Consider the following 20077-nt stretch of genomic DNA (forward strand, 5'->3'; position numbering starts at 1 on the left):
ATCAAGAAAGTGGGAAGAGTCTACGTAGAGAATATTACGACACATGAAGAGCTTTGCATTTCTTAGTATGTATATTTTATTGACTAAATTGTCATATGACACTCAGGGAAACAGTGGCATTATAAAGAGCATCATTAGTGACATAGTCATATGGAAAAAATGTCTAAAAAGTCTTTTTGAACATGCACACTGATGTTAATTTTCACTATGCTCATGGTGTCCCATCTTCAATACATAATCTGTTTGTCATATTATTTTTCTAAAATTTTAGTTAATATGAACTTAATTTTTGAATGAGTTTCTTTTTATGTAAATTCTCTGGTAATAAGTGTGCCATGCAGTGGAGATAGAGTATATTTTTGTGATTATGTGAATATATATCTATACAGTGGAACCCCATTTACAGGCCGTTGCGGATATTGGCCAATTCGGAAATTGAGCACTCTTATCAGTGAAATTTTGCTCCGGATATTGGCCATGCTTTCGGTACAGGCCGTATGAGACACATCACCACCAACCGGAGACGCTCCTCCTCACATGTATCACACATAGTCTGTGTCTCTCTCTCTCGTTGGATTAGGAATACTTCGCGGCTTCATCCACTGTTTCTGGTGTATTTTTGTTGATTGCAACTGCAAAATAAGCAACCATAGGCTCAAAGAAAGTTCCTAGTAAGTTTCTTTGGTAAAGAAAGTGAGAAACATGATGGAATTTAAGAAAGAAGTTGGTGAAAAGTATGAGAGTGGTGTTTGAGTGCTAGAACTTGCCAGGATGTATGGGAAATCCAAATCAACAATCACTTCCATCCTGGCAAAGAAAGTAGAAATCAAGGAAGCTAATGTTGCAAAAGGGAGAGTAGCATGGAGGGAGGGAGTGTAGCAGGGAGGCAGGAAGTGTAGCAGGTAAATGGAGTGTGGAAGGGAGGCAGGGAGTGTAGCAGGCAGGCAAGGAGTGTAGCAGGCAGGCAGGGAGTGTAGCAGGCAGGCAGGGAGTGCAGCATAGAGGGATGGCGTGTAGCAGGCAGTGTAGCAAGCAGGCAGGGACTGTAGTAGGGAGGCAGGGTGTAGCAGGGAGTGTAGCAGGCATGCATGAAGTGAAGTAACCCCAGAGAGGGCTTTGATACCTGAAGTCCTTATGGAGGGGGATTCCCCTTCCCAACACTAATCAGTCCTCCCTCTCTCCACCTCCCTGTCTTCCCTAAGCCAAAAAGTCTTCAATAAAAGGTATCTAATAGTGATTTAAATGTTCATTTATTTATTTTATTTAGCTCTCATTGTTTTTTGTATGTAAAACTATAGTTAATCTTTAAAAAAGTATTTTTTCTTAATATTTTTGGGTGTCTGGAAAGGGTTAATTGTATTTACATTACATGTATTTCTTATGGGAAATACTGATTCGGTTTTAAGCCATTTCGGATTTAGGCCAACCTTCTGGAATTGATTATGGCCTATAACCGGGGTTCCACTGTATATTTTAATATAACCTAACCTATGTTACCGAACCTAAACTAACAGTTTTATAGTTGCTTTATGTTAGATTGGGTTAGGTTGAAGTGGGCTGTGTTGTGTTTGGCTAGGCAGTGTTGGGTTTAGCTGGGTTGTGTTGGGTTTGGCTGGGTTGTGCTGGGTTTGGCTGGGTTGTGCTGGGTTTGGCTGGGTTGTGCTGGGTTTGGCTGGGTTGTGTTGCATTTGGCTGGATTGTGTTAGGTTTGGCTGGGTTGTATTGGGTTTGGCTGGGTCAGGATGGATATGGCAGGATGAGTTGGGTTGCATTATGTTATTAAACTTGCCAAAATAAAGCTTCTCTACTGTTTGTTTAAAATAAAACTGAATGCATAAAACATCCAATTTAAAATAAAAGAATTTATATAACAAGTGATATCATTATTTTACCTATTATCACATAAATAAATTTCACAACAAATAACTATTTTTCCCGTGCAATTGATAACAATATCATAATGCTGTAACAACTTTATTTTCTACAAGTACATGTACAAGGCATACAAGCCTAGCTGACATCAGTGACATACCACTATATAGAAAGCCCCTTGTTATACAGAGCAATCTGGGCAAAGTAGGTCAATTTTGTCCCAGGATGCAACCCACACCAATCAACTAACACTCGGGTACCCATTTTGCTGATGGGTGAACATGAACAACAGGTGTAAGGAAACATGCTATATGTTTCTGCCCTTGCTGAGAATCGATCCCGGACCCCTCAGTGTATGAAGAGAGAGCTTTGCCTACCAGGCCATGAGCCACCCTGTATGTTATTTATAAAACAGAATGCTACAAAATTTCTAATGGTTACTTGTTCGAGCCATCCTCTGGGGGTAAAAAAAGGGCCTAAAATCTGTAACTCCCTGCCTGAAAACTCTTGAACCGCAGACTCAACCACCATTTTCAAAATTACCGTAAAAAATATCTCATCTCCCTAACACACTCCATCATCAGCTATGTGAAAACCACCTATTCTCTTTTTTGTATCGTGAACACATCCAAAACAAAACAGACTTACTCTCATTATCTGTAATTCCACCCTATTTTACACTTACACTCACCTAAATGACTGTAAACATAAAATTCCTAATACAGTTATTACCTAATAAATCTTAAGTTAGTCCTAAGTTTGATTGAAATACTTTCCCAATATAGGAGCTTTTATAGAAACAGTGTATCATGCCAAGGTAAAACCATTCCTGTTACTTAATTTACTAATTCTAATACTGCTATATGCTTTGTACTACCTCACTATTATCAATCTAATTAATGTTAATCAGTTCAGTTACCTAGCTTTTATATCAGTATGTAATAATGTATATTAAAATGTACTGCTCCATAACCTGTGTCAATATAGAGTAAGAATTAGGATTAGTCTGCCCAAAATGCCTAGGCATGCTAGTGGCCTTCTTTGTACAGTAATTAACATTTTATAATATGTAAACCACACATTGTAAGCTTTGCAAGGAAATTAACATTTTCATTTTCAATAATGAGAAAGAATGCTCCACCCACCTGCAGCTGTTGATGGGATTTAAACATAAACAATGCTCAACCTAATACAACTGTTAATTGGGTTGAACAAACAGAAACAATGGTCCATCTACTTACAACTGTTAATGGGGTTTAACCCTTTTAGATGCCGACAGGTAGAACTACATCACTGAGGCCAGGGTCCCTCATGTAGTTCTGTGTCATGAGCTCAACTCACTCAGATAAGCTGCAAGCAGAAAATTTTGCCCTAGATATGAGAGAATAGACCTGTGCAGCAAGTGTGCACAGTATAATAAAAAAAAACCTGCCCCATGCAGTGCACAAAGGTAAAAGCAAAAATACTAACACTGTGTGGGGTTTAAAAAAGCAATTTTGAGGTGTTTTCTAGGATAGTTTTTATGGTTTTATTGGCTATTTCTTGGTATCATTTAACAGAATGGAAGACATACTACTGAAATTGATATGATTTTGGTTGGTTTCAGGCTGGAAGTTGCTTGAAATTGGGATCAAAATATGGGAAATATTCTATTTTGGCCAATTTCCCTGAGGATGGGTAAGGCCCCCCTACACCCCTGATCTGTTTTATAAGTTTTTTATTAGGTCTGATTCAATTACTAGAACACTATAAACCATGACCAATTATTCCTGGTTATATTTTAATATCTAAGAAATAGAGTAAATGTTTTATTTTTGTGTGATTATGATTTCAAAACAGAATCCAAGTGTAATATAGAAGAGGCCTGAGAGTATAATTAATGAACAAACGAAATGTTGTTTTAGTGCCTGGAATGTCTACACTGTTTATTTTGGACTATTTTTAAATTGGTATTTTTTTAATTTTGTATGAAAATGGCCAAGTTATCGACTTGTGTGCACTATATAGAGTAGTTGTAACTGATGAAAAGGTTTCTTGTGCTTAGCTGATAAAATGAAAAGCATACTATGGAAATAGCTAAGAATTTAGTTGAAAAGAGCAATGGAAATGGCCTAAAATAGGACTCAAATTGCACAAAACTGCCTATGTAAATTTCACCGAGACTGCTAATATAATTACATGAGTTTTCCATCAAATTTAGTTCTTTTTTTGTCATTACCTTCAGAAAGATTCTCTGCCATTTCAAAAGAATTTTTTTTTTTTAAATTTGATGCTGAGAGCAATATTAATTTTGAGGGGTCTGGATAGTGAAACAATGGTCCACCTACCTACAGCTGTTAATGGGGTGTCCTGTGGCTCAGTTGGCAGTGGACTTAGTTCACAAACTGAGTGTCCATGGTTCGATCCCTGACACAGGTGGAAATATTGGGCATATTTCCAAACACCTGTTTCCCATGTTCACCTAGCAAACCAACAGATACAGATACTAATGCCGGAAAAAAAATTCCCCCCCAGTACCAACAATGCCACCAGTCCGATGACATTCTTCTTTGCAAATATACAGGGTCTAAAGCCAGCAACAAACAACAAAATACCTTTCATCCGTGGACTGCTTGCAGAGGCAAAGGCGATGTTCGCGGCTTTCACTGAGACCCACATAAAGGATCACTTGGACAACGAAATATGGATCCCAGGTTACAACCTATACAGATGTGACAGAGTGAACAGGCAAAAAGGGGGGGGGAGGGGTTGGCCCGTACATTGCAGAGTCACTTGTTTGCACAGAACTGCTTAATGCCTCAAATGATGTAGTGGAAGTTTTAGCAGTAAAGGTCGAGAACCAAAACCTAGTCATTGTGGTAGTCTACAAGCCTCCGGATGCAACATCCCAGCAATTCCAGGAACAGCTGTTAAAAATTGACCACTGTCTGGAAAATCTTCCAGCTCCTGCACCCAACATCTTGCTCCTGGGGGATTTCAACTTAAGACACCTAAAATGGAGGAATATAGCAAATAATATTGTTGCAGTAATAACACCAGGAGGCAGCTCTGATGAAAACTCACACTCACACGAGCTTTTAAATCTCTGCACAAAATTCAATTTAAACCAGCAAATAATAGAGCCTACTAGACTGGAGAATACACTAGTCCTCATCTTCACTAACAATGATGATCTGATAAGAAATGTCACCATATCAAAAACAATATACTCAGATCACAACATAATTGAGGTTCAGACATGTATGCGTGGAGCCCCAGACCGACATAATGAGACTAGTCACGAGGGAGCATTCACCAAATTCAACTTCAATAACAAAAACATAAAGTGGGACCAAGTAAACCAAGTCCTAACCGATATAAGCTGGGAAGATATACTAAGCAACACAGACCCCAACTTATGCCTAGAACAGATTAACTTGGTGGCACTCGATGTATGCACAAGGCTTATTCCTCTAAGAAAAAGGATGAGTAGATGTAAAATAGAGACAGGCGCTCCCTTTACAGGCGACGGAAAAGAATAACAGAGCGGCTAAAAGAGGTCAATATATCTGAAATACGTAGGGAGACACTGGTCAGAGAAATAGCAAGCATCGAACTTAAGCTAAAGGAATCTTATAGGAGTCAAGAATCGCGGGAAGAACTAAAAGCCATAAATGAAATCGAAAGAAACCCAAAGTATTTCTTCTCCTATGCCAAATCAAAGTCGAGAACAACGTCCAGTATTGGGCCCCTACTTAAACAAGATGGGTCCTACACAGATGACAGCAAGGAAATGAGTGAGCTACTCAAGTCCCAATACGACTCAGTTTTTAGCAAGCCGCTAACCAGACTGAGAGTCGAAGATCAGAATGAATTTTTTATGAGAGCCACAAAATTTGATTAACACAAGCCTATCCGATGTTATCATGATGCCAAATGACTTCGAACAGGCGATAAATGACATGCCCATGCACTCTGCCCCAGGGCCAGACTCATGGAACTCCGTGTTCATCAAGAACTGCAAGAAGCCCCTATCATGAGCCTTTTCCATCCTATGGAGAGGAAGCATGGACACGGGGGTCGTCCCACAGTTACTAATAACAACAGACATAGCCCCACTCCACAAAGGGGGCAGTAAAGCAACAGCAAAGAACTACAGACCAATAGCACTAACATCCCATATCATAAAAATCTTTGAAAGGGTCCTAAGAAGCAAGATCACCACCCATCTAGAAACCCATCAGTTACATAACCCAGGGCAACATGGGTTTAGAACAGGTCGCTCCTGTCTGTCTCAACTATTGGATCACTACGACAAGGTCCTAAATGCACTAGAAGACAAAAAGAATCCAGATGTAATATATACAGACTTTGCAAAAGCCTTCGACAAGTGTGACCATGGCGTAATAGCGCACAAAATGCGTGGTAAAGGAATAACAGGAAAAAGTCGGTCGATGGATCTATAATTTCCTCACTAACAGAACACAGAGAGTAGTCGTCAACAGAGTAAAGTCCAAGGCAGCTACGGTGAAAAGCTCTGTTCCACAAGGCACAGTACTCGCTCCCATCTTGTTCCTCATCCTCATATCCGACATAGACAAGGACGTCAGCCACAGCACCGTGTCTTCCTTTGCAGATGACACCCGAATCTGCATGACAGTGTCTTTCATTGCAGACACTGCAAGGCTCCAGGCGGACATCAACCAAATCTTTCAGTGGGCTGCAGAAAACAATATGAAGTTCAACGATGAGAAATTTCAATTACTCAGATATGGTAAACACGAGGAAATTAAATCTTCATCAGAGTACAAAACAAATTCTGGCCACAAAATAGAGTGAAACACCAACGTCAAAGACCTGGGAGTAATCATTTCGAAGGATCTCACCTTCAAGGACCATAACATTATATTAATCGCATCTGCTAGAAAAATGACAGGATGGATAATGAGAACCTTCAAAACTAGGGAGGCCAAGCCCATGATGACACTCTTCAGGTCACTTGTTCTATCTAGGCTGGAATACTGCTGCACACTAACAGCACCTTTCAAGGCAGGTGAAATTGCTGACCTAGAAAATGTACAGAGAACCTTCACAGTGCGCATAACAGAGATAAAACACCTCAATTACTGGGAGCGCTTGAGGTTCCTAAACCTGTATTCCCTGGAACGCAGGTGGGAGAGATACATGATTATATACACCTGGAAAATCCTAGAGGGACTAGTACCGAACTTGCACACGAAAATCACTCACTACGAAAGCAAAAGACTTGGCAGACGATGCAACATCCTCCCAATGAAAAGCAGGGGTGTCACTAGCACGTTAAGAGACCATACAATAAGTGTCAGGGGCCCGAGACTGTTCAACTGCCTCCCAGCACACATAAGGGGGATTACCAACAGACCCCTGGCAGTCTTCAAGCTGGCACTGGACAAGCACCTAAAGTCGGTTCCTGACCAGCCGGGCTGTGGCTCGTACGTTGGTTTGCGTGCAGCCAGCAGCAACAGCCTGGTTGATCAGGCTCTGATTCACCAGGAGGCCTGGTCACAGACCGGGCCGCGGGGGTGTTGACCCCCGGAACTCTCTCCAGGTAAACTCCAGGTAAGCAGTAAGTAGGTAACTAGGTGTTATGTTTTTATGTTGGTTGAATTACCGACAATATGTTAGATAAAAGGACACAAGTGCAACTAATGTGACATTTTATTGTGGCAACGTTTCGCTCTCCACGAACTTCATCAAGCTGGCTTGACAAAGCTCCTGGAGAACGAAACGTTGCCACAATAATATGTCACATTAGTTGCACTTGTGTCATTTTACCTAACAACAAGGTGTTAGTCGACTGGTGTGGGCTGCATCCTGGGGATGAAGATTGAAGGACCACAATGGAAATAAAACATACCAACCTTGATGACACACTGACTGGATGGGTAACCCTCTCACGGGTTAAAAATCCCTACTATATCTTATCTTAATAGAGACAATGCTTTGCTAGCCTATAATTTTAATGGGGTTTAATAAACACTAACAGTGCTCTACCTACCTACAACTGAAGCTGTGGTTCTTCCTGTAAGTCAGTGTTTCGGTGTTCACTGACTGGCACGTTTCGCCACACTCAGAAACCTTACAGACAGATGAACACTTCATGTTGTTGTTGTTGTTGGGTTTGTAAGGGTCACTGACAGCTTACGGCTTATTGAGTTCAGTCTCCCGAAGTACAGGTAAGATTTTGCTCGGATTTCTAACACCGGACTGTCTGTCTTATTACCATTGGAGTCCTTCAATTTTGTCCCCCAGGATGCGACCCACACCAGTCGATTAACACCCAGGTATCTACTTACTTGCTGGGTGACGGTAGGCCTAAGGGGACAACAACTGTAAGGAATCAGCGCCCAATGTTTCCACCAGAGCAGGGTTTGAACCACGGACACTCATTGTGTGAAACGAGAGCGTTATCTACAATACCGTAACTGGAACGACACACAAATAACTCTGGCGACGTTTCGATCCCATTTGGACTAGTTATTGGTTCAAGTCTGACCGAAACGTCGTCAGTTTCATTCTTCTTTGTGCAAATTTATTTAGGCGCAGGAACACAAGTACAATTATCATACATAGCGTAAATTGTCTAGGATAACCCAAAAAGCCAGACAAAGTGACTTATTTCCACTGGTTATTTGTGTACGTGGAAGAGATGCTGCCCAAAACTGGATCATGAATCCCTTTGTAAACAGAAGCAGAAACTATAGTTCCCAAATGGACCAGGTGGACCTCCCTCACCAAGCCCCAGGAGAGCCGGACGCCCACACTCTCACCTGAGTTCAGTAGTTTAACAGCTCTAACATGCACTCCATACCCATCCTGGGGGCAGTAATCAAAGGATTATAGAGGTATATAATGAGTCCAGGGACTGGGCCGCAAAGTTTTGATAGATGAACAAGTGAGAGTGGTAATGAGCTATTTTCATGTTTATATATTGGCTGGTGCCACCGCACTACCATACTCTGAAAAAACTTTCCCTTTTTCTCTTGTTGTTGTCCTTGCAACATTGCACAGCTCCTGATAACGCACTGAGAAGTGTGGAAGCACTTGAGCTAAAGATTTCCGCCCCCGTGGCTTGTATTGCATATATATATATATATATATATATATATATATATATATATATATATATATATATATATATATATATATATATATATATTTATATATAAATTAAACTTCAATTTAAACTCTTCTCTCAAACTTCTCCTTGACAGCTACAACAGAACACACAGGCACAACACAAAGCACAAAACTCTCTGACACCTCTCGTGTCTGCCTCACCCTGTGCAAAAATACAATGCATATAAAAGGCCGCAAAATCTAAAAATCATTGCCCGAACCAGCGGAAGGTCCTCTGTCTGCCAGTCAATTTAGAGGTATAATTAGAAATCACTTCATCTCCCAAACGTAATTATAACAAACAAAACCAACTCATCAAACTACTTAGGTTTCTTCCCCATCTGTTATAATAATAATTATATAAAAAAAAGAAGTGCTACACCTACAAGGGTCATATAGCATCGCTTATATAATATGTCCTAGCCTGAAATCTTAGAGCCAATTAAGCTACTGGAAACTACTCGAAAAAGCAATGTGAAGGACCTGGGAGTGATAATGCCATAGGACCTCACCTTCAAAGACCACAACAATGTATCTACCGCATCTACAAGAATAATAGGATGGATAATGAGAACTTTCAAAACTAGGGACTCCAAGCCAGTGATGATTCTCTTCAAATCGCTTGTTCTCTCTAGGCTGGAATATTGCTGTATATTAACTGCCCCTCTTCAAGGCAAGAGAAATTGCTGACCTGGAGAGTGTACAAAGAATTTTCACGGCACACACAAATATGATAAAGCACCTAAATTACTGGGAATGATTAAAGTCCCTTGATTTGTATTCCCTGGAGTGCATGCGAGAAATATACATGATAATACAGACTTGGAAAATCCTAAAGGGATTGGTAACAAATTTGCACATGAAAATCACGCCCCATGAAAGCAAAAGACTCGGCAGGAGATGCAACATTCCCCCAATGACAAGCAGGGGCGTCACGAGTACACAGAGACAACACAAAAAGTGTCAGGGGCCCCAGACTGTTCAACTGCCTCCCAGCATACATAAGGGGGATTATCAACAGATCCCTGGCTGTCAAGTAGGCGCTGGACAGGCACGTAAAGTCAGTACCTGACCAGCCGGGCTGTGGTTCGTACGTCAGTTTGCGTGTGGCCAGCAGTAACAGCCTGGTTGATCAGACCCTGATCCACCACGAAGCCTGGTTTCAGACCGGGCCGCGGGAGCGTTGACCCCCGAAACCCTCTCCAGGTACACTCAAGAAATTCCAGTTAACCTTAGATCACTAAATTAATTTAAAGTATTAATAAATACCTAAAATTGTACAATTATAAATTGTACTAATTGTAATATTTTTTTGGCTACCTCTCTACAGTAATTTTTTCTAAGTACAGTATATTTTTATTAGCTCTTTTGTAATAATACACAATTAAAATTTACCTCTCCATAACCTCCCCAGACATCTTACTACTAAGAGATTTCAACCTGAGACACCTAAAATGGAAGAGTTCAGCAATGTTTTAGCAGAGATCACCCCGGGAGGCAGCTCAGATGAAAATCCACACACACGAACTATTAAATCTCTGCAACAAATTCACCTTAAACCAGCAAATAGTAGAGCCTACAAGATTAGAAAATACGTTGGACCTCATCTTCACTAACCATGACGATCTGATACGTAATATAACTGTATCAAAGACAATACGCTCAGATCACAACATAATAGAGGTACAGACATGTATGCACAGGGCTCCGGACCAGCAAAATGTGAGCAGTTATTAAAGTCTCTTCATGAAATTCAGTTTTAATAACAAAAACATATAATGGGATCAAGTAAACCATGTCCTAAATGAAACAAGCTGGGAAGATATCCTAAACAACACGGATCTGAACATTTGCCTTGAAAAAAATGAATTCTGTGGTTCTTGAGATCTGCTCAAGACACATTCCATTAAGAAAAAGAAAGAGAATATGTAAACTAAAGAGAGACGTTCCCTATACAGACGAAGGCAAAGAGCCACAGAACTGCTAAGTGGGGTCAATGTATCCGAAAAACGAAGGGAGGAACTAGTCAATGAAATTGCAAATATCAAACTGAAGCTGAAGGAATCTTATAGGAGACAAGAATCACAGGAAGAACTAAAAGCCATAAAGGAAATTGAAAAAAAAAATACATACTTCCAGTATTGGGCCCCTGATTAGGCGGGATGGGACATGTACAGATGATAGCCAAGAAATGAGTGAGATAATAAAGTCCCAATATGACTCAGTGTTCAGCGAGCCACTGCCCACTCTAAGGGTCGACAATCCAAATGAATTCTTCATGAACGAAACCCAAAATTTGGTCATCTCAAAAATCTCGGATATTAATAATTCTAACGCCACAAGACTTTGAAGAGGCAATTAGTTAATGACATGCCCATGCACTCTGCCCCCCAGGCCCAGACTCGTGGAACTCCGTGCTCATCAAGAATTGCAAGAAGCCCCTATCGCATGCCTTCAGCATTTTATGGAGAGTGAGCATGGACACAGGGGTCATCACACACATTAAAAACAACAGACAGCCCCACTCCACAAAGGTGGCAGTAAAGCGATTGCAAAGAACTACAGACCGATAACACTAACATCCCATATCCTAAAAATCTTTGAGAGGGTTCTAAGAAGAAAGATATTCAACCACCTAGATACCAATCAATTACACAACCGAGAGCAAGATGGGTTTAGAGCAGGTCGCTCCTGCCTGTCCCAGCTACTGGACCACTATGACAAGGTCCTGGATGCTGTAGAGGATAAACAAAATACAGATGTAGTATACACAGATTTTGCAAAAGCTTTCGACAAGTATAAAGGAATAACGGGAAAAGTTGGTAGATGGATCTACAATTTCCTGACAAATGGAACAGTTTATTTTAATATGTTTATTATGCACCCCATACCCATCCTGTGGGCGGTAGTCAAAAGATTACAGAGGTACATAATTGGTCCAGGGACTGGACTCCAAAGTTTTGATAGCTGAGCAAGTTACAGAGGTAATGAACTCACAATTTACAAAGGTAATGAACTCACAATTTACAAAGGTAATGAACTCCAGGTAGGTCTGGTCACAATCATGACAAGTTACAAAGGTATTTACAGATTACAGAGGTACGTAATGGGTCCAGGGACTGGGCCCCCAAAGTTTTGATAGCTGAACTAGGTACAAAGGTAATGAGCTCACAAGTTACAAAGGTAATGAATTCTGTAGAATGGTTACTTACGTTTATACATGGCTACAATCATGAACAAATTATAGAGTAATGATGACAGGATGGATAATGAGAACCTTCAAAACTAGGGAGGCCAAGCCCATGATGACACTCTTCAGGTCACTTGTTCTATCTAGGCTGGAATAATGCTGCACTCTAACAGCACCTTTCAAGGCAGGTGAAATTGCCGACCTAGAAAATGTACAGAGAACTTTCACGGCGCGCATAACGGAGATAAAACACCTCAATTACTGGGAGCGCTTGAGGTTTCTAAACCTGTATTCCCTGGAACGCAGGAGGGAGAGATACATGATTATCTACACCTGGAAAATCCTAGAGGGACTAGTACCGAACTTGCACACGAAAATCACTCACTACGAAAGCAAAAGACTTGGCAGACGATGCACCATTCCCCCAATGAAAAGCAGGGGTGTCACTAGCACGTTAAGAGACCATACAATAAGTGTCAGGGGCCCGAGACTGTTCAACTGCCTCCCAGCACACATAAGGGGGATTACCAACAGACCCCTGGCAGTCTTCAAGCTGGCACTGGACAAGCACCTAAAGTCAGTTCCTGATCAGCCGGGCTGTGGCTCGTACGTTGGTTTGCGTGCAGCCAGCAGCAACAGCCTGGTTGATCAGGCGCTGATCCACCAGGAGGCCTGGTCACAGACCGGGCCGCGGGGGCGTTGACCCCCGAAACTCTCTCCAGGTAAACTCCAGGTAATGAGCAATTCACACTTCCACACCCGGTCACAACTGTAATGAGTTATTGGTGCAAATATTGATTGTTGAGTCACACACACCACACACACACACACACACACACACACACACACACACACACACACACACACACACACACACACACACACACACCAGGTGATAAGGCTGAGGAAAGAAGGTGGAGAACTCACAAGAAACGATCAAGAGGTATGTGAGGAGCTCAACACGAGATTTAAGGAAGTATTTACAGTAGAGACAGGAAGGACTCTGGGGGGACAGACCAGATGGGGACACCAGCAAGGAATACACCAACAAGTGTTGGACGACATACATACAGATGAGGAGGAGGTGAAGAAACTGCTAAGGGACATCGATACCTCAAAGGCAATGGGACCAGACAACATCTCCCCGTGGGTCCTTAGAGAGTTAGTGTTTTTTTAGTTTAATATGTTTATTATGCACCCCATACCCATCCTGTGGGCGGTAGTCAAGCAGATATGTTGTGCGTGCCACTTACCACAATCTTCAACACATCCCTGGAAACTGGGCAACTACCTGAGGTATGGAAGACGGCAAATGTAGTTCCCATTTTTAAAAAAGGAGACAGAAAAGAGGCACTAAACTATAGACCTGTGTCATTGACGTGTATAGTATGCAAAATTATGGAGAAGATTATCAGGAGGAGAGTGGTGGAGCACCTGGAACGGAACAGGAGTATAAATGCCAACCAGCACGGATTCACGGAAGGCAAATCCTGTGTCACAAACCTTCTGGAGTTTTATGATAAAATAACAGAAGTAAGACAAGAGAGAGAGGGGTGGGTTGATTGCATCTTCTTGGACTGCAAGAAGGCCTTTGACACAGTTCCTCACAAGAGATTAGTGCAGAAGCTAGAGCATCAGGCGCATATAACAGGAAGGGCACTGCAATGGATCAGAGAATACCTGACAGGGAGGCAACAACGAGTCATGGTACGTAATGATGTATCACAGTGGGCACCTGTGACGAGCGGGGTCCCACAGGGGTCGGTCCTAGGACCAGTGCTATTTTTGGTATATGTGAACGACATGACGGAAGGGTTAGACTCAGAAGTGTCCCTGTTTGCAGATGATGTGAAGTTAATGAGGAGAATTAAATCTGATGAGGACCAGGCAGGACTTCAAAGAGACCTGGATAGACTGGACACCTGGTCCAGCAAATGGCTTCTCGAATTTAATCCTGCCAAATGCAAAGTCATGAAGATGGGGGAGGGGCACAGAAGACCACAGACAGAGTATAGGCTAGGTGGCCAAAGACTGCAAACATCACTCAAGGAGAAAGATCTTGGGGTGAGTATAACACCGAGCATGTCTCCGGAAGCAAACATCAATCAGATAACTGCTGCAGCATATGGGCGCCTGGCAAACCTGAGAACAGCATTCCGATACCTTAGTAAGGAATCATTCAAGACACTGTACACCGTGTATGTCAGGCCCATACTGGAGTATGCAGCACCTGTTTGGAACCCGCACTTGATAAAGCACGTCAAGAAACTAGAGAAAGTACAAAGGTTTGCGACAAGGTTAGTTCCAGAGCTAAGGGGAATGTCCTATGAAGAAAGATTAAGGGAAATCGGCCTGACCACACTGGAGGACAGGAGGGTCAGGGGAGACATGATAACGACATATAAAATACTGCGTGGAATAGACAAGGTGGACAAAGACAGGATGTTCCAGGGAGGGGACACAGAAACAAGAGGCCACAATTGGAAGTTGAAGACACAAATGAGTCAGAGAGATAGTAGGAAGTATTTCTTCAGTCATAGAGTTGTAAGGCAGTGGAATAGCCTAGAAAATGACGTAGTGGAGGCAGGAACCATACACAGTTTTAAGACGAGGTTTGATAAAGCTCATGGAGCGGGGAGAGAGAGGGCCTAGTAGCAACCGGTGAAGAGGCGGGGCCAGGAGCTAGGACTCGACCCCTGCAACCACAAATAGGTGAGTACAAATAGGTGAGTACACACACACACTTTAGTTTAATATCTTTATTATGCACCCCATACCCATCCTGTGGGCGGTAGTCAAAAGATTACAAAGGTACATAATGGGTCCAGTGACTGGACCCCAAAGTTATGATAGCTGAACTAGTTACAAAGGTAATGAACTCCAGGTAGATCTGGTCACAATCATGGCAAGTTACAGAGGTAATGAATCAGCCTCACTCCTATACATGGTTACAGTCATGAACAAATAACAAAGTAATGAACCACTGATACGTCCACACCTGGTCACAATTGTAATGAGTTATAAATACAAATATTAAGTGGATCATACACCCACACTAGCGCGCGCGCGCACATACACACACGAGGGCGCACGCACGGACATGTGCACACAAGCGTACAAATATATGCATACACACAAGGACGCACACCCACACACACATACCCACACACACACACACCAACACCCACACACACACCCTCACACACACCCACACACACCCACACACACACACCCACACACACTCACACACGCACACACACACCCACACACACGCGCGCGCACACACACACACACACACACACACACACACACACACACACACGCACACACCCTCACACACACCCGCACACACACCCTCACACACACCCACACACACACACACACACACACGCACGCACGCACACACACACACACACACCAACACACACACCCTCACACACACACCCACAAACGCACTCACACACGCACACACACGCACTCACACACGCACACACACACACACACACACACACACACCCTCACACACACACCCACAAACGCACTCACACACACCCACACACGCACTCACACACGCACTCACACACGCACACACACACACCCTCACACACACCCACACACACACCCTCACACACACACCCACACACACACACACACACACACACACACACACACACACACACACACACACACACACACACACATGCACACATGTGGTAATGCATTATTTACAGCTAGCAAAGTCCGGGTATTTCTCCAGAATGGTCTGTAATATACCACTGTGGATAAAATACTTTGCTATTTCTTGAACATTTCTGAGTGAGTTGTTTCTAAATTCATTAATATCGCACTCCAGTACATAATGACGCAGGGTGTGACAATAGTCCATCTGGCAAAGTTTACATTTCGTTTGGTCTACATCTGGTGGTGGTGATTTAACCTGCCAAAGATACTTGTAACCCAGCCGGAGCCGGGCAGTAGTGACATCCAAGAGTCTGCTTATCTTGTTGGATGCACTATAGACATGTGGCTCCTCCTGCATGATGGAATGATGATAGATGGACTGACTTGTGTCAATCTCCCTAAGTCTTAAGTCAATAAAGTTCATTTGAAGTTCTTTTCGTATTATTGTTCTCAAACTGCTAACTGACAACCCAAGATTGTAATCTACAAATTGAACACAAAGAGTAATAGTAAACAGAGTAAAGTCCCAGGCAGCCACAGTATAAAGCTCTGTTTACCTGGAGAGAGTTCCGGGGGTCAACGCCCCCGCTGCCCGGTCTGTGACAAGGCCTCCTGGTGAATCAGAGCCTGATCAAGAAGGCACTGGACAGGCACCTAGAGTCAGTACCTGACCAACCAGACTGTGGTTAGTACGTCAGCTTGCGTGCGGCCAGCAGTAACAGCCTGGTTGATCAGACCCTGATCCACCATGAGGCCTGGTCTCAGACCAGGCCGAGGGGGCGTTGACCCCCGAAACCTTCTCCATGTAACCTAAGTCTAGTTTTAAGCTGTAAGCATTAGGATTACCTGGAGTTTACCTGGAGAGAGTTTCGGGGGTCAACGCCCCCGCGGCCCGGTCTGTGACCAGGCCTCCTGGTGGATCAGCGCCTGATCAACCAGGCTGTTGCTGCTGGCTGCACGCAAACCAACGTACGAGCCACAGCCCGGCTGATCAGGAACTGACTTTAGGTGCTTGTCCAGTGCCAGCTTGAAGACTGCCAGGGGTCTGTTGGTAATCCCCCTTATGTGTGCTGGGAGGCAGTTGAACAGTCTCGGGCCCCTGACACTTATTGTATGGTCTCTTAACGTGCTAGTGACACCCCTGCTTTTCATTGGGGGGATGGTGCATCGTCTGCCAAGTTTTTTGCTTTTGTAGTGAGTGATTTTCGTGTGCAAGTTCGGTACTAGTCCCTCTAGGATTTTCCAGGTGTATATAATCATGTATCTCTCCCTCCTGCGTTCCAGGGAATACAGGTTTAGAAACCTCAAGCGCTCCCAGTAATTGAGGTGTTTTATCTCCGTTATGCGCGCCGTGAAAGTTCTCTGTACATTTTCTAGGTCGGCAATTTCACCTGCCTTGAAAGGTGCTGTTAGAGTGCAGCAATATTCCAGCCTAGATAGGACAAGAGACCTGAAGAGTGTCATCATGGGCTTGGCCTCCCTAGTTTTGAAGGTTCTCATTATCCATCCTGTCATTTTTCTAGCAGATGCGATTGATACAATGTTATGGTCCTTGAAGGTGAGATCCTCCGACATAATCACTCCCAGGTCTTTGACGTTGGTGTTTCGCTCTATTTTGTGGCCAGAATTTGTTTTGTACTCTGATGAAGATTTAATTTCCTCATGTTTACCATATCTGAGTAATTGAAATTTCTCATCGTTGAACTTCATATTGTTTTCTGCAGCCCACTGAAAGATTTGGTTGATGTTTGCCCGAAATGCTCATGCATGATAGTGGCCTTCTTTGTGCGTAATCATAGTTTATTACATGTAAACAACAGTTTTTATACTACACAAAGATAAAAAATATGATTTTTTTTTAAACTGGAAAGGGGTAATACCCCACCTGAGTTCAGCAACCGGCTTCCCACCAAAACCGTTAAAGAATTATCCACAGAACGGAAAGAGAGAGCTGGATAAAATTGAGCCGATGAATAGTACCCTTCGTGTATGCAAAGATAGGCAAAATGTTCTCAAAGCTGTTGCTGGCTACAACCCCAACTATGGTGCCAATGTGAGAATCGTGAGAATGATGTACATAGCCTATGCTAAGTCCTTAATTGATTATGCTGCTCCCATGTTGATATTAGCTAGATTTATTATAATCAAGGGGGAAGCACTAAACCACGAGGATTATTCAGCGCCTGGGGGGGGGGATGAGGAAGGCATTCAGGCTTAATTCGGGGAACTGGAGCACAGATCCAATTCCCTAAATCAAGAGCCCCTCACCAACATCAAGGAACCTTCCTTGAGGGGGGATATTAGCTAGAGAAAGTTCTATCTGACCCTTGGAGTTAATGCAGAGTGAAGCTCTCAGAATTTTTCTTGGTTGTCCCAAATCTACAAAGGTTCTTAATACCTGGAGTTTACCTGGAGAGAGTTTCGGGGGTCAACGCCCCCGCGGCCCGGTCTGTGACCAGGCCTCCTGGTGGATCAGCGCCTGATCAACCAGGCTGTTGCTGCTGGCTGCACGCAAACCAACGTACGAGCCACAGCCCGGCTGATCAGGAACTGACTTTAGGTGCTTGTCCAGTGCCAGCTTGAAGACTGCCAGGGGCCTGTTGGTAATCCCCCTTATGTGTGCTGGGAGGCAGTTGAACAGTCTCGGTCCCCTGACACTTATTGTATGGTCTCTTAACGTGCTAGTGACACCCCTGCTTTTCATTGGGGGGATGGTGCATCGTCTGCCAAGTCTTTTGCTTTCGTAGTGAGTGATTTTCGTGTGCAAGTTCGGTACTAGTCCCTCTAGGATTTTCCAGGTGTATATAATCATGTATCTCTCCCTCCTGCGTTCCAGGGAATACAGGTTTAGAAACCTCAAGCGCTCCCAGTAATTGAGGTGTTTTATCTCCGTTATGCGCGCCGTGAAAGTTCTCTGTACATTTTCTAGGTCGGCAATTTCACCTGCCTTGAAAGGTGCTGTTAGAGTGCAGCAATATTCCAGCCTAGATAGAACAAGTGACCTGAAGAGTGTCATCATGGGCTTGGCCTCCCTAGTTTTGAAGGTTCTCATTATCCATCCTGTCATTTTTCTAGCAGATGCGATTGATACAATGTTATGGTCCTTGAAGGTGAGATCCTCCGACATAATCACTCCCAGGTCTTTGACGTTGGTGTTTCGCTCTATTTTGTGGCCAGAATTTGTTTTGTACTCTGATGAAGATTTAATTTCCTCATGTTTACCATATCTGAGTAATTGAAATTTCTCATCGTTGAACTTCATATTGTTTTCTGCAGCCCACTGAAAGATTTGGTTGATGTCCGCCTGGAGCCTTGCAGTGTCTGCAATGGAAGACACTGTCATGCAGATTCGGGTGTCATCTGCAAAGGAAGACACGGTGCTGTGGCTGACATCCTTGTCTATGTCGGATATGAGGATGAGGAACAAGATGGGAGCTAGTACTGTGCCTTGTGGAACAGAGCTTTTCACCGTAGCTGCCTCGGACTTTACTCTGTTGACGACTACTCTCTGTGTTCTGTTAGTGAGGAAATTATAGATCCATCGACCAACTTTTCCTGTTATTCCTTTAGCGCGCATTTTGTGCGCTATTACGCCATGGTCACACTTGTCGAAGGCTTTTGCAAAGTCTGTATATATTACATCTGCATTCTTTTTGTCTTCTAGTGCATTTAGGACCTTGTCGTAGTGATCCAGTAGTTGAGACAGACAGGAGCGACCTGTTCTAAACCCATGTTGCCCTGGGTTGTGTAACTGATGGGTTTCTAGATGGGTGGTGATCTTGCTTCTTAGGACCCTTTCAAAGATTTTTATGATATGGGATGTTAGTGCTATTGGTCTGTAGTTCTTTGCTGTTGCTTTACTGCCCCCTTTGTGGAGTGGGGCTATGTCTGTTGTTTTTAGTAACTGAGGGACGACCCCCGTGTCCATGCTCCCTCTCCATAGGATGGAAAAGGCTCGTGATAGGGGCTTCTTGCAGTTCTTGATGAACACAGAGTTCCATGAGTCTGGCCCTGGGGCAGAGTGCATGGGCATGTCATTTACCGCCTGTTCGAAGTCATTTGGCGTCAGGATAACATCGGATAGGCTTGTGTTAATCAAATTTTGTGGCTCTCTCATAAAAAATTCATTTTGATCTTCGACTCTCAGTCTGGTTAGCGGCTTGCTAAAAACTGAGTCATATTGGGACTTGAGTAGCT

General features: G+C 43.2%; 1 protein-coding gene across 3 annotated transcripts in view; it reads right to left on the reverse strand.

Moving 5' to 3' along the window:
- The window catches only part of LOC128697282 (zinc finger protein 271-like), a 193557-nt gene that overhangs the window by 5195 nt on the left and 168285 nt on the right, over positions 1–20077 (reverse strand). The window contains exons 1-2 of one of the 3 annotated variants that reach the window (XM_053788911.2): positions 7889–8024; positions 3114–3222 (exon numbers count right to left, since the gene is read on the reverse strand). The gene's annotated coding sequence lies outside the window, so the exon portion shown is untranslated. Of the gene's footprint in view, positions 1–3113; positions 3223–7888; positions 8025–20077 lie in introns of those variants that run through there. The other 2 variants (XM_070094861.1, XM_053788913.2) reach the window with 2 other exon arrangements.

The sequence above is a fragment of the Cherax quadricarinatus genome, chromosome 48 (genome assembly GCF_038502225.1).
Source record: "Cherax quadricarinatus isolate ZL_2023a chromosome 48, ASM3850222v1, whole genome shotgun sequence".
Taxonomy (NCBI): domain Eukaryota; kingdom Metazoa; phylum Arthropoda; class Malacostraca; order Decapoda; family Parastacidae; genus Cherax; species Cherax quadricarinatus.